The 21,020-nt window shown below is 42.5% G+C and overlaps 1 protein-coding gene across 1 annotated transcript in view; it reads right to left on the bottom strand.

Annotated features, from left to right (window-relative positions):
* The window catches only part of LOC139376933 (CUB and sushi domain-containing protein 1-like), a 438,044-nt gene that overhangs the window by 182,674 nt on the left and 234,350 nt on the right, over nt 1-21,020 (bottom strand). The gene's annotated exons all lie outside the window — the stretch shown is intronic.

Here is a 21,020-nt window from a genome sequence, read left to right as displayed (position 1 = left end):
GCAGTGAGATACATCTCCTTCGCATAGAGTTGATCAGGCTGTTGATTGTGGCCTGTGGAATGGCTGTGTAAAGTTGTTGGATATTGGTGGGAACTGGAACACGCTGCATCCCAAACATGTTCAATGGGTGACATGTCTGTTGAGTATATAGGCCGTGGAAGAACTGGGGGAAAAAAATATTGTGTACAGATCCTTGCTACACTGGGCAATGCATTATCATGCTGGCGGCGGTTGAATGGCATGACAATGGGCCTCAGGATCTCATCATGGTATCTCTGTGCATTCAAATTGCCATCGATAAAATGCAATTGTGTTCATTGCCCTTAGCTTATGTCAGCCCACTTCTCTAGGGTACCAGTGGCCATCAAAGGTCAGTTACGACGTCGAACAGCAGCCAGGTCAAGACCTTGGTGAGGACGACGAGCACGCAAATGAGCTTCCCTGAGACGGTTTCTGACAGTTTGTGCAGAAATTCGTCGGTTTTTCAAACCTACAGTTTCATCAGTTATCTGGGTGGCTGGTCTCAGAAGATCCCGCAGGTGAAGAAGCCTGATGTGGAGTTCCTAGGCTGGCGTGGTTACACGTGGGGTGCGGTTGTGAGACCCTTTGGATGTACTGCCAAATTCTCTAACACGATGTTGGAAGCGGCTTATGGTTGAGAAATGAACATTCAATTCACTGGCAACAGCTCTGGTGGACATTACTGCAGTCAGCATTCCAACTGCACACACATTTTAGAGTGGCCTTTGATTGTCCCCAGCACAAGGTGCACCTGTGTAATGATCATGCTGTTTAATCAGCTTTTGGATACGCCACATTTCTTAGGTGGATGTATTATCTTGGCAAATGGTGCCATGAAAACGTCCTCTCCCTCAACCGCAACAAAATGAAGGAGCTGATCGTGGACTTCAGGAAACAGCAGAGGGAGCACGCCCCTATCCACATCGACAGGACCGCAGTAGAGAAGGTGGAAAGCTTCAAGTTCCTCGGCGTACACATCACTGTCAATCTGGAATGGTCCACCCACATAGAGAGTGTGGTGAGGCTGAAGAAATTTAGCTTGGCCCCTAAGACCCTCACAAACTTTTACAGATGCACAATTGAGAGCATCCTGTTGGGCTGTATCACAACCTGGTATGGCAACTGCATTGCCCACAACCGCAGCGCTCTCCAGAGGGCGGTACAGTCTGCCCAAAGCGTCACCGGGGGCACACTGCCTTCCCACCAGGACACCTACAGCACCCAATGTCACAGGAAGGCCAAAAAGATCATCAAGGACATCAACCACCCGAGCCACGCCCTGTTCAGCCCGCTATCATCCAGAATCAAATCAAATCAAAGTGTATGTGTAGGTAAGTAAAGAAATAAAGTAACTGTGCATATATAATGAACAGAGAGTAGCAGAAGCGTAAAAAGAGGGGTTGGCGGGTGGTGGGACACAATGCAGACAGCCCGGTTAGCCAATGTGCGGGAGCAGTGGTTTTGAGGTAGTAGTATGAATGTATAGTTAAAGTGACTATGCATATAAGATAAACAGAGAGTAGCAGCAGCGTAAAAGAGGGGTTGGGGGAAGGGGGGGAACAATGCAAATAGTCCGGGTAACCATTGGTTACCTGTTCAGGAGTCTTATGGCTTGGGGGTAAAAACTGTTGAGAAGCCTTTTTGTCCTAGACTTGGCACTCCGGTACCGCTTGCCATGCGGTAGTAGAGAGAACAGTCTATGACTGGGGTGGCTGGGGTCTTTGACAATTTTTAGAGCCTTCCTCTGACACCGCCGGGTGTAGAGGTCTTGGATGGCAGGCAGCTTTGCCCCAGTGATGTACTTGGCCGTATGCACTATCCTCTGAAGTGCCTTGCGGTTGGAGGCCGAGCAATTGCAATACCAGGCAGTGATGCAACCGGTCAGGATGCTCTCGATGTTGAAGCTGTAGAACCTTTTGAGGATCTCAGGACCCATGCCAAATAATTTTAGTTTCCTAAGGGGGAATATGCTTTGTCGTGCCCTTCACAACTGTCTTGGTGTGTTTGGTCCAATCTAGTTTGTTGTTGATGTGGACACCAAGGAATTTGAAGCTCTCAAACTGCTCCACTATAGCCCCGTCGATGAGAATGGGGACGTGCTCGGTGCTCCTTTTCCTGTAGTCCACAATCATCTCCTTAGTCTTGGTTACATTGAGGGATAGGTTGTTATTCTGGCACCACCCGGCCAGGTCTCTGACCTCCTCCCTATAGGCTCTCGTCGTTGTCGGTGATCAGGACTACCACTGTTGTGCCAACTTAATGATGGTGTTGGAGTCGTGCATGGCCATGCAGTCGTGGGTGAACAGGGAGTACAGGAGGGGACTGAGCACGCACCCCTGGGGAGTTCCAGTGTTGAGGATCAGCGTGGCAGATGTGTTCCTACCTACCCTCACCACCTGGGGGCGGCCTGTCAGGAAGTCCAGGATCCTTAGATTAGTGATGAGCTTTGAGGGTACTATGGTGTTGAACGCTGAGCTGTTGTCAATGAACAGCATTCTCACATAGGTGTTCCTTTTGTCCAGGTGGGAAGGGCAGTGTGGAGTGCAATAGAGATTGCATCATCTGTGGATCTGTTTGGGCGGTATGCAAATTGGAGTGGGTCTAGGGTTCTGGGATAATGGTGTTGATGTGAGCCATTACCAGCCTTTCAAAGCACTTCATGGCTACGGACGTGAGTGCCACGGGTCTGTAGTCATTTAGGCAGGTTGCCTTTGTGTTCTTGCGCTCAGGGACTATGGTGGTCTGCTTGAAGCATGTTGGTATTACAGACTCAATCAGGGACATGTTGAAAATGTCAGTGAAGACACCTGCCAGTTGGTCAGCACATGCCCGGAGCACACGTCCTGGTAATCCGTCTGGCACCGCAGCCTTGTGTATGTTGACCTGTTTAAAGGTCTTACTCACGTCGGCTACAGAGAGCGTGATCACACAGTCGTCCGGAACAGCTGATGCTCTCATGCATGCCTCAGTGTTGCTTGCCTCGAAGCGAGCATAGAAGTGATTTAGCTCGTCTGGTAAGCTCGTGTCACTGGGCAGCTCGCGGCTGTGCTTCCCTTTGTAGTCTGTAATAGTTTGCAAGCCCTACCACATCCGACGAGCATCGGAGCCGGTGTAGTATGATTCAATCTTAGCCCTGTATTGACGCTTTGCCTGTTTGAAGGTTCGTCACAGGGCATAGCGGGATTTCGTGTAAGCTTCCGGGTTAGAGTACCGCACCTTGAAAGCGGCAGCTCTACCCTTTAGCTCAGTGATGTTGCCTGTAATCCATGGCTTCTGGTTGTGGTATGTACGTACAGTCACTGTGGGGACGACGTCCTCAATGCACTTATTGATAAAGTCAGTGACAGATGTGGTGTATTCCTCAATGTCATCGGAAGAATCCCGAAACATGTTCCAGTCTGTGATAGCAAAGCAGTTCTGTAGTTTAGCATCTGCTTCATCTGACCATTTATTTATCGACCAAGTCACTGGTGCTTCCTGCTTTAATTTTTGCTTGTAAGCAGGAATCACGAGGATAGAGTTGTGGTCGGATTTACCAAATGGAGGGCGAGGGAGAGCTTTTTCTCGTCTCTGTGTGTGGAGTACATTTGTGTCTGGTTGCACATTTAACATGTTGATAGAGATTTGGCAAGAACTGATTTAAGTTTCCCTGCATTGAAGTCTCCGGCCACTAGGAGCAGAGTGGTTTCCTGTTTGCTTATTTCCTTATACAGCTGACTGAGTGCTGTCTTAGTGCCAGCATCTGTCTGTTGTGGTAAATAAACAGCCACGAAAAGTATAGCTGAGAACTCTCTAGGCAAGTAGTCTGGCCTGCAGTTTATCACAATATACTCAACATCAGGCGAGCAAAATCTAGATTTCGTGCACCAGCTGTTGTTTACAAATATGCACAGACCGCCCCCCCCTCGTCTTACCGGAGTGTGCTGTTCTATCCTGCCGGTGCAGAGTGTATCCTTCTAACTGAATATCCATGTCGTCATTCAGCCACGATTCCGTGAAGCATAGGATATTACAGTTTTTTATGTCCTGTTGGTAGGATATTCGTGATCTTACCTCGTCGGGTTTATTGTCCAATGATTGCACGTTGGCGAGTAATATTGACGGTAACTGCAGCTTTCCTAGTTGTCTTCTGCGGGTCCGGACGAGGCATCCGGCGCTTCGTCCTCTCTATCGCTTCCTTTTGTGAATAATTGGGATGTCTGCCCTGTGGGTTGTTTGGAGAATATCGTGTGAGTCCTGCTTGCTGTTGTTGTTGTTGTTGTTGAAGAAATCTTTGTCTAATCCGAGGTGAGTGATCGCTGTCCTGATATCCAGAAGCTCTTAGTCTAATCCGAGGTGAGTGATCGCTGTCCTGATATCCAGAAGCTCTTTGTCTAATCCGAGGTGAGTGATCGCTGTCCTGATATTCAGAAGCTCTTTGTCTAATCCGAGGTGAGTGATCGCTGTCCTGATATCCAGAAGCTCTTTGTCTAATCCGAGGTGAGTGATCACTGTCCTGATATCCAGAAGCTCTTTGTCTAATCCGAGGTGAGTGATCGCTGTCCTGATATCCAGAAGCTCTTTGTCTAATCCGAGGTGAGTGATCGCTGTCCTGATATCCAGAAGCTCTTTGTCTAATCCGAGGTGAGTGATCACTTTCCTGATATCCAGAAGCTCTTTGTCTAATTCGAGGTGAGTGATCGCTGTCCTGATATCCAGAAGCTCTTTGTCTAATCCGAGGTGAGTGATCACTGTCCTGATATCCAGAAGCTCTTTTCTGCCGTAAAATACGGTTGCAGAAACATTATGTACAAAATAGTTTTCAACTTTCCCGGAAAACCCCCCACATAATAGCACAATTGGTTAGGAGACCGTAAAACGGCGGCCATCTCCTCCGGTGCCATCTTTTACACACATACCCCATGCAAGGTCAGTACAGGTGTATCAAAGCTGGGACCGAGAGACTGGAAAAACAGCTTCTATCTCAAGGTCATCCGACTGTTAAATAGCCATCACTAGGTGGCTTCCACCCGGTTTACGTAACCTTGCACCTTAGAGGCTGCTGCCCTATATACATAGACATTGAATCACTGGCCACTTAAATAATGGAACACTAGTCACTTTAATAATGTTTACATACTGCTTTACTCATCTCATATGTATATACTGTATTCTATTCTACTGTATTTTAGTCAATGCCACTAGAAACACAACCATTTCTATTCACCCGCAATAACATCTGCTAAATATGTGTTAGTGACAAATACAATTTGATTTGATGCTCTCTAACAGGGATGTAAACACATTTGTGCGCAAAACTTGAGAGAAATAATATTTTTGTGCATATGGAATCTTTTCTTTATTTTCATGAAATGGGACCAACACTTTATGTGTTGCGTTTATATTTTTTGTTCAGTATATTTTAATTAGACTAAGCTTAAATGTGGTAAAGTCTCTGTTTCAGGAGAACTACAAAGTAGTAACTACAACATTGTAACTACAACTGTGTAACTAGAAATTCGTTGCTGGACTATTTAAACATGCATCATTCATTCATTTATTTTGTTAGTTGAAAGAATTCAAATCGAATGGAATGCATCAATGTTCTCACACATAAATAAAAAGTCACTAGGGTAAAATTAAAACATCATCGATCTTAAAACAAAACATTGCCTGTCTTGTAGAATATAACATCTCTACTTCGGCACAACCCAACACAAATAAGGGACTATATTAATATTTTATTGTACATTGTGCAAGTAGCAGTTTTCTTGATTTTTAAGATATGTTCCAAAACCTCAACTTCCAGGGATCATGTCAAAGAGCATTGTTACATCCTGTCAAAGAGCATTGTTACATCCTGTCAACTCCTAAACAACTGTGTCAAACAACACATATCAGCCTTGGGACCAGTCTGCCACACAAAATAAGAGGGAAATGTTATTTTACCCTACCACCGAGAATTGCTTTAATCTACACTTCTGATGGAATTCTGGATAGAATTTTGATGCTTTATGACAGAAATAGAACATCATCAAATTATATATATTACAGAATACTATATATATATAAGCATTATCTCAAAGTCAGATGGACAGTGCTTCAAGTTTACTAGACGCTTTATTTTTTCCCTCATTTCATCTAAGGCACCTAAGTCATGGATATTCCGGTTTAATTCAAATACATGTAATTCGATATAAATAAATAACTGCATGCCCCAAATGCAAATGCTGCCTCCTTAGTACTCCGTTCTGTGGACCTATGAAATAACTACCTCTGTGCTGATTAAAGCTTGAATGAGCTAAATGTCTAATTGCAGTTCCTAACTGGAAATAAAATGCATGGGGTACTGAAAGCCTGATACAAGCCCCCAGGTTCAGTCTGGTGGCTGAGTCCTCCCCCCACCTCCTTTCCCTTTTGAATCAGACCTTCTCTGCTACATTGCTAAACCAGTGGGACTATCTGTGGCACACTGCTAAACCAGTGGATCAGACCATCTCTGCCACACTGCTAAACCAGTAGGACTATCTGTGGCACACTGCTAAACCAGTGGAACAGACCATCTCTGCCACACTGCTAAACCAGTGGGACTATCTGTGGCACACTGCTAAACCAGTGGATCAGACCATCTCTGCCACACTGCTAAACCAGTGGGACTATCTGTGGCACACTGCTAAACCAGTGGATCAGACCATCTCTGCCACACTGCTAAACCAGTAGGACTATCTGTGGCACACTGCTAAACCAGTGGATCAGACCATCTCTGCCACACTGCTAAACCAGTGGGACTATCTGTGGCACACTGCTAAACCAGTGGATCAGACCATCTCTGCCACACTGCTAAACCAGTAGGACTATCTGTGGCACACTGCTAAACCAGTGGACCAGACCATCTCTGCCACACTGTTAAACCAGTAGGACTATCTGTGGCACACTGCTAAACCAGTGGATCAGACCATCTCTGCCACACTGCTAAACCAGTAGGACTATCTGTGGCATACTGCTAAACCAGTGGATCAGACAATCTCTGCCACACTGCTAAACCAGTGGGACTATCTGTGGCACACTGCTAAACCAGTGGATCAGACCATCTCTGCCACACTGCTAAACCAGTGGATCAGACCATCTCTGTCACAGTACTGTCCTGCCTTAGACAAAACAAGAATAGGTACCGTACATACACTAATGTTAATATAAACACATGAGTAATGAAGAGAAGACTGTAAGGCTGCACAATTAGCATAACCTACATCCCCTAAAATGTGTAGGATGACCAGGATTGGTTAAGATCTAGAAGACATTTTAAAAATAGTTTGAAATGCAGCAGTTTTCCGGCTACATCGCATGCACTATGTATCAGCACGGTTGTAATCAAAACCCTCATAAATTATTCCTGCCTTCGGATGGATGCTTCACCATTTGGGATTTTGAAATAAATGCTGTAACTGGTATTGGGAGTAATATAGTCTCTTTTTAGCACTGTCAAAACGAGGCTCCCAGCCTTCTTCATGAATCAAGGGATTACTACAAACACACGATTGTAATGGCTACATGAGCGAAGATGCAGTAGTTGACAGACAATGTGAAGATTTTGAGACGCTCCAGATTTTGAGATTAAATAGTTATTTCATAGCTTGAATTCTATTAGCAACATTCTTGAGAAGCAGACAAAAAATATAGGCCAAATTATTTTACAATGAGAAAATGTAAATTAGAATAAGAAGGCCTACAGACAAAATTACACCCATTGCTTGGCTGGTTCCCAGAATAGCCCTCTACAAGATCGCCACCAGACTCTTCATCAACCCATCTATCTGACCACCTTACTCTGATCAAGCAATGAACTGTCCCTTTCCATCTTTGGAGGATGCCTGCACTCAAAGACTTGGCCCCTATTGGTTGACCTAGCCAACAATAATGATGTATTAAGTACTTTGACATTGCCATGAAAAGCACTATAGAAATTACATAAATTATTAGTATTATTAAATCATGAGCAACAGCCTTTGGTGGAAAACAACATGTTACAGTATGTATGGTGTTTATTATTAAGGCCCATGGCACATCTTCCAAATAAAATGGAGATTTCCTGAAGGAATGACTCACTTTCCTTTCCTCCCCATGCCAAATATACAGAAACTGATATTTCACCCTTAAAGGGAAAATCCACTCAAAATGATATTTTGGTTTTTCTTTTCATTAGTCCACTGTTGATACCATCTCAAAATGTTTTGCATGTCAGCAATCAAGTTGAAATACAAAACTTTAAAAAAGCTAATTGTCACTGGCTCTATGGACACTCACTGGACTCTACCCACACACTCACACATACTACACGGACTCTCCTGCACCTGCTCTATGGACACTCACTGGACTCTACTCACACATACTACACTGACTCTCCTGCACCGGCTCTGTGGACACTCACTGGACTCTACTCACACATACTACACTCACACTCCAACACACACATACACACACACACACACACACACACTACAGTCCATTCGAAAAGTATTCACGCCACTTGACTTTTTCTACATTTTGTTATGTTACAGCCGTATTATTTTTCCTCATCAATCTACACACCATGCTGACAAAGCAAAACCATTTTTTTCAAAAATGTTGCAAATGTATTACAACAAAAAAATGTAAATATCACATTTTCACAAGTATTCAGACCCTTTACTCAGTACTTTGTTGAAGCAACTTTGGCAGCGATTACAGTCTCGAGTTTCTCACAGTCTTCTCTGCAGATCCTCTCAAGCTCTATCAGATTGGAAGGGGAGTGTCGCTGCACTGCTATTTTTAGATCTCTCCATAGATGTTCGTTCGGGTTCAAGTCTGGGGTCTGGCTGGGTCACTCAAGGACTTTCAGAGACTTGTCCCGAAGCCACTCCTGTGTTGTTTTGGCTATGTGCTTAGGGTCGTTGTCCTGTTGGAAGGTGAACAATTGCTCCAGTCTGAGGTCCTGAGCGCTCTGAAGCAGGTTTCCATCAAGGATCTCTCTGTACTTTGCTCCGTTCATCTTTCCCTCGATGATCCTGACTAGTTTCCCAGTCCCTGCCACTGAAAAACATCGCCACAACATGATGCTGCCACCACCATGCTTCACCGTAGGTATGGTGCCAGGTTTCCTCCAGACGTGACGCTTGGCATTCAGGTCAACTTGGATTCATCAGACCAGAGAATCTTGAAAATTCCAAGCGGGCTGTCATGTGCCATTTACCGAGTAGTGGCTTCCTTCTGCCCACACTACCATAAAGGCCCGATTGGTGGAGTGCTGCAGAGATGGTTGTCCTTCTGGAAGGTTCTCCCATCACCACAGACGAAGTCTAGAGCTCTGTCAGAGTGACAGTTGGCTTCTTCGTCGACTCCCTGACCCCCGATTGCTCAGTTTAGCCGGGCAGCCAGCTCTATGAAGAGTCTTGGTGGTTCCAAATTTCTTCCATTTAAGAATGATGGAAGCCACTGTGTTCTTGCGGACCTTCAATGCTGCAGACATTTTTTAGTACCCTTCCCCAGATCTGTGCCTCGACACAATCCTGTCTTGGAGCTCTATGGACAATTCCTTCAACCTCATGGCTTGGTTTTTGTTCTGACATGCACTGTCAGCAGTGTGCCTTTCCAAACTTTTTCCAAAATTTCTTAAAACCAGCTTTTGCTTTATCATTATGGGGTATTTGATCAATTTTAGAATAATGCTGTAACGTAACAACATTTTGAAAAAGTGAAGGGGTCTGAAGGGGTCTGAATACTTTGCGAATGCACTGTACAGCTCACACGCTCACACACGCTCACACACACACATATATTGATGACACACACACACACTTTCACACTCTTCACATATGCTGCTACTCCATTTATTATCTATCCTGATTGCCAAGTAATTTTTTCCCCTACCTACATGTACATAAACTCAGCAAAAAAAGAAGCGTCCTCTCACTGTCAACTGTGTTAATTTTCAGCAAACTTAACGTGTAAATATTTGTATGACCATAACAAGATTCAACAACTGAGACATAAACTGAACAAGTTCCACAGACATGTGACTAACAGAAATTGAATAATGTGTCCGTGAACAAAGGGGGGGTCAAAATCAAAACTAACAGTCAGTATCTGGTGTGGCCACCAGCTGCAATAAGTACTGCAGTGCAGCTCCTCCTCATGGACTGCACCAGATTTGCCAGTTCTTGCTGTGAAATGTTACCCCACTCTTCCTCCAAGGCACCTGCAAGTTCCCAGACTTTTCTGGGGGGAATGGCCCTAGCCCTCACCCTCCGATCCAACAGGTCCCAGACGTGCTCAATGGGATTGAGATTCGGGCTCTTCGCTGGCCTGCAGGAAATCACGCACATAACGAGCAGTATGGCTGGTGGCATTGTCATGCTGGAGGGTCATGTTAGGATGAGCCTGCAGGAAGGGTACCACATGAGGGAGGAGGATGTCTTCCCTGTAACGCACAGCATTGAGATTGCCTGCAATGACAACAAGCTCAGTCCGATGATGCTGTGACACACCGCTTCAGACAATGACAAACCCTCCACCTCAAAATTGATCCCGCTCCAGAGTACAGGCCTCGGTGTAATGCTCATTCCTTTGACGATAAACGCAAATCCGACCATCACCCCCGGTGAGACAAAACCACGACTCATCAGGGTAGAGCACTTTTTGCCAGTCCTGTCTGGTCCAGCGACGGTGGGTTTGTGCCCATAGACAACGTTGTTGCCGATGATGTCTGGTGAGGACCTTCCTTACAACAGGCCTACAAGCCCTCAGTCCAGCCTCTCTCAGCCTATTGCGGACGGTCTGAGCACTGATGGAGGGATTGTGCATTCCTAGTGTAACTCAGGCAGTTGTTGTTTTCATCCTGTACCTGTCCCGCATGTGTGATGTTCAGATGTGCCGATCCTGTGCAGGTGTTGTTACACGTGGTCTGCCACTGCAAGGATGATCAGCTGTCCGTCCTGTCTCCCTGTAGGGCTGTCTTAGGCTTCTCACAGTACAGACATTGCAATTTATTGCCCTGGCCACATCTGCAGTCCTCATGCCTCCTTGCAGCATGCCTAAGGCACACTCACGCAGATGAGCAGGGACCCTGGGCATCTTTCCGTTGATGTTTTTCAGAGTCAGTAGAAAGTCCTCTTTAGTGTTTTCATAACTGTGACCTTAATTGCCTAAAGTCTGTAAGCTGTTAGTGTCTTAACGACCGTCGCACAGGTGCATGTTCATTAATTGTTTATGGGTCATTGAACAAGCATGGGAAACAGTGTTAAAACCCTTTACAATGAAGATCTGTGAAGTTATTTGGATTTTGACGAATTATCTTTGAAAGACAGGGTCCTGAAAAACTGACCTTTCTTTGCTGAGTTTACAACCTCAATTACCTTAACTACCTCGTACCCACATTGACTCGGTAGTCTTGTTAATGTTATTTTATTGTGTTACTATTTCCCTTTACATGTTCTTACTTTTTAACCCTGCATTGTTGGGAAAGGGCTCGTAAGTAAGCATTTCACTGTAAACTGTTGTGTTCAGGCATGTGACAAATACAATTTTATTTTATAAAAAATATGAAAATAGAGTTTTAATGTGAATTTTTCCTTTAATGCAGAAATCAATGGAAGCCTTTCTGTCTAAATAAATGTTTGTGTCTTTAAATTCTGTCACAGCTGAGGGGCATTTATTATGCATTGTTGTTCACTTTGCATGCACTTTTTGAGACTTTGTCTCACCCTGACACATCCTTCTCTGTCATCATGCTTTCTCTGTCTCCATATAGCATATTTTTTTAGAGAAAAAATGTTGATTAATTCATGTGTGCTGACAGCATAGTGATTGCATAATGAACCTCATTGATTAATTTTTTCATAATTATTTGTCAGTTTCATCCTCTTAATGACGAGACAAGACCAAGTCATTCATTTAAGCCATTATTCATGTGAAGATCTGTTTGTTTTCAAAGGTGAAGAATAAACTCTCTTTAATTCCAATATACAGTACATGCACTTCCTCATTACAGGGCGCTCAATGAGGAACACAAGTTGGTTTTCAAGTAGGCCTAGATTTAAACGATTACCTATAATGTGAAAATGATGGGCATCCATTAAGATCTATCGGCGTCCACAACAAATGTACACTTTTTAACGACCTCTGAAATTCCAGAAATTGCACTGTCAACAGACTGGATTTGCTTCCCTTCGCTGACTGCCCGAACGGATTGCATCACTAGCCAGCTAAATGTAACATCCCCTGCAGTTTGTTTTGGTTCACAGAAGAGGGCTACTCCAGAACTGCTCACTTTTGGAGATGTGATGAGAAGCTACCTTGCAGTCCCTCACACTCACTATCAATGTGTAGAATCAAGATGGCGCCGACAGAGATGGTTGACTTGCTTCGAGTCCTTAGGAAACTATACAGTATATATATTTTTTTATGTATTACTTCTTACATTGTTACCCCAGGACATCTTAAGTCTTATTACATACAGCTGGGAAGAACTGTTGGATATAAGAGCAACGTTAACTTACCAACATTACCAGGAATATACAACGTTCCCGAAGCGGATCCTCTGTTTGGACCACCACCCAGGACAATGGATCTAATCCCAGAAGCCGACCCAAAACAATGGAGAAGAAGGGGAAGGGGCCGACAGAGCGGCTTCCTAGTCAGGCTCCGTAGATGTGCACATCGCCCACAGCTCCCGAGTATATCAAGATTGTTTTTATCACACGGACTGGGATATGTTTTGGTCAGCCTTAGGGAACAACATTGATCGCTGACTCGATGAGAGAGTTTATAAGGAAGTGCATTGGAGATGTTCTACCCACTGTGACTATTAAAACCTACCCTATTCCAGTCTGATGTCCCCACATGCTTCAAGATGGCCACCATTGTTCCTGTACCCAAAAAGGCAAAGATAACTGAACTAAATGAGTACTGCCCCGTAGGATCATATCACTTTCACCTTACCGGCCATCCAAGACCCACTTCAGTTTGCATACCGCCCCAACAGGTCCACAGACGATGCAATCGTCATCACACTGCACACTGCCCTATCCCATCTGCACAAGAGGAATACCTATGTAAGAATGCTGTTCATTGACAACAGCTCAGCATTCAACACCATAGTACCCTCCAAACTCATCATCAAGCTGGAGGCACTGGGTCTCAACCCCGCCCTGTGCAATTGGGTCCTGGAATTTCGCCCCAGGTGGTGAAGGTAGGAAACAACATCTCCACTTCGCTGACCCTCAACACTGTGGCCCCACAAGAGTGCATGCTCAGGCCCCTCCTGTACTCCCTGTTCACCCATGACTGCGTGGCCATGGACACCTCCAACTCAATCATCAAGTTTGCAGACGACACAACAGTAGTGGGCTTAATTACCAACAACGACGAGACAGCCTACAGGGAGGAGGTGAGGGCACTCGGAGTGTGGTGTCAGGAAAACAACCTCTCACTCAACATAAAAAAACAAAGGAGATGATCATGGAATTCAGGAAACAGCAGACAGCACCCCCCTATCCACATCGAAAGGACAGCAGTGAAGAAGGTGGAAAGTTTTAAGTTCCTCGGCATACACATCACATCAAGGCTGCGTTGAAACAACAACAAGTAAATAATCCAAGACCAGCTCAGTTAATCCCTACCATTGTGACAATGAGTCGACATAATGCTGCATCAAATGTATATGATCTTAGGGGCATTGGCAAACACAATGTAAGTATTTAAGTAATTTAATTTATGTACCCCTAATTGCACTGAATACATCTGTTTATCCTACAGCTATTGTAAGCAGTAATCATGAGCCTATAAACCAGATTTACACTGTTAGCACTGAGGCGGTGTGCAATAGTAGGAAGACCACTTTATGCAGCTCACCCTGCACTATCATTTCCAATGTAAATAACATGAGTAAGTCTACCTCTGATAAGCTTCCCAGTAAAGCATTAAAAACAATCAAGCAACACAGAAAAGTGCTAAAAATACTTCATATTAACATATACAGCCTAAGAAACAAGGTTCATGAAGTCAATAAATTGCTTGTAACAGATAACATTCATATTCTGACTATCTCAGAAACTCACTTAGATAATTCCTTTGATGATACAGTGGTAGCAATACATGGTTATAACATCTACCAAAAAGACAGAAACGCGAAACGGAGGCGGTGTTGTGGTCTATATTCAGAGCCACATTCTTGTAAAGCTTAGAGAAGACTTAATGTTAAATAATGTTGAAGTAATATGGCTACAGGTTAATCTGCCTCACCTAAAGCCCATTCTTGTGGGAAGCTGCTATAGACCACCAAGTGCTAACAGTCAGTATCTGGAAAATATGTGTGAAATGCTTGATAATGTATGTGATATCAACAGAGAAGTATATTTTCTGGGTGATTTAAATATTGACTGGCTATCATCAAGCTGCCCACTCAGGAAAAAAACTTAAAACTGTAACCAGTGCCTGCAACCTGGATGAGGTTGTCAGTCAACCTACCAGCGTAGTTACAAACAGCACAGGAATAAAATCATCAACATGTATTAATCACATTTTTGCTAACGCTGCAGATATTTGCTTTAAAGCAGTATCCAAATCCATAGGATGTAGTGATCACAATATAAAAGCCATATCTAGGAAAACCAAAGTTACAAAGGCTGGGCCTAATACAGTGTACAGTATAAGAGGTCATACAATACGCTTTGTAGTGATACATATGTTGATGATGTAAAGAATATTTTCTGGTCTGTGGTGTGTAATGAGGAGCAACCAGATGCAGCACTTGACGCATTTATGAAACTACTTATTCCAGTTACTAATAAGCACGCACCCATTAAGAAAGTGACTGTAAAACTGTGAAATCCCCTTTTGTGTGGTTGAGAGGGATGAGGCAAAAGCTATGGCAAAAAGCCAACTCAGCTTTTTCATTTATTGGTTCAGATGGCTCATTCATCACAAAGCCCACTGATATTGCAAACTACTTTAATTACTTTTTCATTGGCAAGAAAAGCAAACATAGGGATGACATGCCAGCATCAAACGCAGACACTACACATCCAAGTATATCGGACCAAATTATGAAAGACAAGAATTGTACTTTTGAATTCTGTGAAGTCAGTGTGGAAGAGGTGAAAAAAGTATTGTTGTCTATCAACAATGACAAGCCACCAGGGTCTGACAATCTAGATGGAAAATGACTGAGGATAATATCAGACGATATTGCCACTCCTATTTGCCATATCTTCAATTTAAGCCTACTAGAGAGCGTGTGCCCTCAAGTCTGGAGGGAAGCTAAAGTCATTCCGCTACCCAAGAATAGTAAAGCCCCCTTTACTGGCTCAAATAGCCACCCAATCATCCTGTTACCAACCCTTAGTAAACTTCAGGAAAAAATGGTGTTTGACCAGATACAATGCTATTTTACAGTAAACAAATTGAAAACAGAATTTCAGCATGGTTATAGGACACTCAACAAGCACAGCACTTACACAAATGACTGATGATTGGCTGAAAGAAATTGATGATCAAATTATTGTGTGGGCTGTCTTAGACTTCAGTGCAGCTTTTGACATTATCGATCATAGTCTGCTGCTGGAAAAACGTATGTGTTATGGCTTTACACCTGCTGCTATAATGTGGATAAAGAGTTACTTGTCTAACAGAACACAGAGGGTGTTATTTAATGGAAGCCTATCAAATAAAGAACCAGAAATTCCCCAGGGTAGCTGTTTAGGCCCCTTGTTTTTTTTAGTTTTTACTAACGACATGCCACCAACTTTGAGTGAAGCCATAGTTTCTATATATGCGGATGACTCAACACTACACGTCAGCTACTACAGAAACTGAAATGGCTGCAACACTCAACAAAGAGCTGCAGTTAGTTTCAGAGTGGGTGGCAAGGAATAAGGAATAAGCCCTAAATATTTCTAAAACTAAAAGCATTGTACTTGGAACAAAACACTCACTAAACCCTAAACCTCAACTAAATCTTAATAAATAATGTGGAAATTGAGCAAGTTGAGATGACTAAACTGCTTGGAGTAACACTAGATTGCAAACTGTCATGGTCAAAACATATTGATGTTGTAGTAGCTAAGATGGGGAGAAGTCTGTCTATAATAAAGCGATGCTCTGCCTTCTTAACAACACTATTAACAAGGCAGGTCCTACAGGCCCTGTTCCCTACTATTCAGTCATGTGGTCAGGTGCCACAAAAAGGGACTTGCAAAATTGCAATTGGCTCAGAACAGGGCTTGCACGGCTGGCCCTTGAATGTTCACAGAGAGCTAATATTAAAAATATGCATGTCAATCTGCTAATATTAATAATATACATGTCAATCAATGCTGGACCTTAGGAAGAGTAGCTGCTGCTTTGACAGCAGTGGTGAAGAAGGCGCAACAGCTCCTCTTCAACTTCAGGAGGCTGAAGAAATTTGGCTTGTCACCCAAAACCCTGACAAACTTTTACAGATGCACAATCGAGAGCATCCTGACAGGCTATACCACAGCCTGGAACGGCAACTGCATCGCCCTCAACCGCAAGGCTCTCCAGAGGGTGGTGCGGTCTGCACAACGCATCACCGGGGGCAAACTACCTGCCCTCCATGACACCTACAGCACCCGATGTCACAGGAAGGCCGAGAGGATCATCAAGGACAACAACCACCCGAGCCACTGCCTGTTCACACCGCTACCATTCAGAAGGCGAGGTCAGTACAGGTGCATCAAAGCTGGGACCGAGATACTGAAAACAGCTTATATCTCAAGGCCATCAGACTGCTAAACAGCAATCACTAACTCTGAGAGGCTGCTGCCTACATTGAGACCCAATCACTGGCCACATTAATAAATGGATCACTAGTCACTTTAAACAATGTCAATTTAAATAATGTTTACACATCTTACATTACTCATATCATATGTATATACTGTATATTATACCATCTATTGCACCTTGCCTATGCCGCTCGGCCATCACTCATCCAAATATTTCTATGTACATATTCGCATTCACCCCTTTTTAGATTTGTGTGTATTAGGTAGTTGTTGGGGAATTGTTAGGTTACTTGTTAGATATTACTGCACAGTCGGAACTAGAAGCACAAGCATTTCGCTACACTCGCATTAATATCTGCTAACCATGTGTATGTGACCAATACAATTTTATTTTATTTTATTTAGATGTTGGTAAGTCAACGAGTGGCATTTATAAAAACATTTAAAAAGTATGTAACCAGTGGTCATTCAGCCAAATATCACATAAAATACAGAATGGGACAGCTCTTTTATGAGGCAGTACTTTGGTTGAATTCATTGTGGTCCCCATACACTATGTGGCCCTACGGAGGCTCCATCCAGGCACAAACTATCAATCCCTATTTAATGGGGGATGACAGATGTAAATGTGACTGCAAGCTGTTAAATGAAGATGCATTAAGTCGGAAGGGGATATAAGTCAATTTCCCACAGACCTTGTTGCTCAGGAGGCTGTTCATTATTCCACATCAGCTCAGAGGTTTGTTGGTAACCTTAGCGTCTGTTTTGCCCCATGAATCATTTGCCTTGTCCGAACAAATCACATGGCATGACTGGACTAGCAGTTATGGGTCATTTGTGGTATTGTTTTGACTGCCCTAAGCAGATAGGTTTTACATCACCTCCCCGGACAAACACATGAAGTGTGATAGAGAGAGTTGAGAAAATGTTGGAAATACATGAACTTTGCAATCCTTCCTAAATGCAATCTGGAGTTGCATATTTGTAATACCGTGTTAAAACCATGTATTAGAAAACTGTTTCACTACAGCCTTTGCTGTTGAGCCTATGTTGGTTTGCCTTGCATCTAACACTTGTGTTGCTTTCATGTGCAAACTTCACAGAAACAACCTGTCAATCATTTAAGAGTCACTGTTGGCTGAATTCTTTAATGTACAGTCCACTTAATTATTTCAACCTTCATGTACATATGAACTAAAGTAACCCTGGTTTAGCCAATTAGAAGCCTTGTGTCTGGCAGTACTGACAGCATGGTAAAAAAATGTGTTTGGTTACCCAGCTGGAAAGATGGTCCTCGAAAGGAGAGGAAGAAATCTGCATATTAAAAAATGAATCACTTCATGGGCACAAACCTCTCAGTGTTGCTGCCAGCAGTCTAAACCCACTGGAAACACACTGGATCAATCAACGATGTTCCGACGTCATTTCAATAAAATTACGTTGAGCCAACGTGAAATAGACGTTGTATGACGTCTGTGCCCAGTGGGAAGCACCTTCAGCAGAATCACATATGTCTTTTGAATATCAGTGAGCTCTTGAGAAAAGGATTATTGACAAGTGGAACCATACATTGCCACACAACAGAGACCCCTAAAGAGGATGTTTACTTTTAAAGCATCAGCAGATATTGATCCTTGCACCCTCAGTGAAATTAAAGTAGGGAGAGAGAAATGTGTTCTGGCTTTCTCTTTTATGGGGGCTTTCTCTTTTATGGTCAACCCACAGTTTATTGAGAATAGGAGCTGACAGTGTGCACAGGGGTGGCAGAATGATGTGTGAGTTGCTCTTAGACTGTGTTTGCATGGTTACATTGTAATGACTCAAGTGGCAAGTGGTAATACAGTCAACCTACTGCCTTGTGACTAATATGTAACTGATATTGTAGGTTTCTTAATTGACATGTGCGGAACAAACCATATGATATTTAAGTTATTTTCTCTCCCACAAATGCACAATAAAGTATTAAAAAACTAGCGAAAGCTATCCCAGATTGCTACCCTGCTTGGAAACCTACTTGTGTCTTTTGGACAATATTTTTTTATTGAGTTTAGCCTTCAATTCCTAAACACATCCGAAACCATGGTGTTCAGTTGTCATGAATTCCTGATGAGGGTCAATTGAGGGATCTGTATTATGCAATACATTGAAACCAGAAAAAATAACTATTAGAAATGAATTAGCACTGCCACAAAAACAGACAAAGCTAATATATTATTTTTCATATGACGATATATTGTTTAATTTAATTTCACTTGATAATAATCAAAGGATTGTGTTTATTTTTGTTTTCCCTTTACATAAGTCGAACCATTAAATATATAATAACAAATATCTAGCCCATGGCGATAAAACCATAAAGACACATGTTGTCTAGGTACAATAAGTGCTGCTGGGAAAGAGACAACATGCACACTGTGCGAAGAGTAGCACTCTTCCCAAAATGCATCATTAACCTACTACACGTATCAATGTCGCTGATATGTCAAGTTACAACAGTATCATGTTGTGCATACAGTAATTAACTATGACATTTCATGACATATTCAGTAACAATCTAACAAACATACTGTAGCAGGTCAATAACTTAATTATTAGCTGTGGAAAGTTAAGCACACGATGCATGTGAGCGATATCATAATTTTCAGTCAATCATCACTGCAGCTAATGCTCTGATAGGTATATTATCCTCATATTGATATTCCTCATAACACATTTTATTGCTTTAGTCCATGTTGTGAAAATACCCATTCATATGGGAACGTCTAGACAAGAACCACCACCAATCAAGAATATTGATTTGACGAGGGTAGTTATTTGCCGTCTCTCTCTCCAAGTTTACTTTGATAACCGACCTGCCAAATACTGTCATGCTTTTTTATTTTGAATTTCCTTGTGTGAAAGCTTCTTTTGGGTTTTAAAATTGATCCAGGTCTACATATAAAAAACCCACATCCAGACACGTTCAGACAGATCTTCAAAACACACCAGGTCAGAAAAACAATATTCAGATGAATTGTTAAGAATTGCCTGTTACCTCTACAACATACAGTACAAAACATAAGCAGAACATTCACAGAAGTCACCTCTCCAGTCACAGCTTACAGTCAATTTGCATATAAACATTAACAAATTCATCATAGGCACAATTGTATAAAGGTTGATCATTATAGCTCAATTAATTTAAATGTTATCCAGCCACCGTGTGTTGTGTAGACAAGTCTTGAACTTTATATAATGACTTGCTGTTATGTATGACCTTTCAAAGCTGTATCTCAATTAGAATCTTTGAAATCTTCAAAACAGCTTGGGATTATGATTTTTTTCAAGTACAGTCTAAATGTATATATACACAGCACCAGTCAAAAGTTTGGACACACCGAGTCATTCAAGGATTGTTTATTTAAAAAAAAAACTATTTTCTACATTGTACATTGAATAATAGTGAAGACATCAAAACTATGAAATAACACATTTGGAATCATGTATTAACCAAAAAAAGTGTTCTATTTTTTATATTTATAATACTTTTTTATATATATTTTATAAAATAGATTCTTCAAAGTAGTCACCCCTTGCCTTGATGATAGCTTTGCACACTCTATGCATTCTCTCAACAAGCTTAATGAAGTAGTCACTTGGAATGCATTTCAATTAACAGGTTAATTGAAAGTTCATTTGTGGAATGTTTTTCCTTCTTAATAGATTTGAGCCAATCAGTTGTGTTGTGACAAGGTATTGGTGGTATACAGAAGATAGCCCTATTTGGTAATAGACCAAGTCCATATTATGGTAAGAACAGCTCAAATCACTTCTTAGGGCTAGGACCCTTTTTCTCCACTTCCTGTCTGAATGACATGCCCAAAGTAAACTGCCTGTAGCTCAGGTCCTGAAGCCAGGATATGCATATAATTGGTACCATTGGAAAGAAAACACTTTGAAGTTTGTAGAAACTGTAAAATAATGTAGGAGAATATAACACAATAGATATGGTAGGAGAAAACCCAAAAATAATAAACCAGATTTTCTTTTTTTTGAGAGAGAGACCATGCTCTTAGAAATGCAAGAGTAAGGTCATATTGAAAATTGTCTCCCTGGATGCAATTCCTATGGCTTCCACAGAGTGTCAGCAGTCTATGTTCAAGGTTTCAGGCTTGTAACTTCAAAAACAAATAAGAAATATCAATTTTAGTAAAGGGACACAGTCTTGGAAATTTGTGTTTTTGCGTGCCGTGAAGACAT

The sequence above is a fragment of the Oncorhynchus clarkii genome, chromosome 20 (assembly GCF_045791955.1).
Source record: "Oncorhynchus clarkii lewisi isolate Uvic-CL-2024 chromosome 20, UVic_Ocla_1.0, whole genome shotgun sequence".
Classification (NCBI taxonomy): domain Eukaryota; kingdom Metazoa; phylum Chordata; class Actinopteri; order Salmoniformes; family Salmonidae; genus Oncorhynchus; species Oncorhynchus clarkii.
The sequence above is the reverse complement of the archived record's forward strand: the minus strand, read 5'-3'. Positions and strand labels throughout refer to the sequence as shown.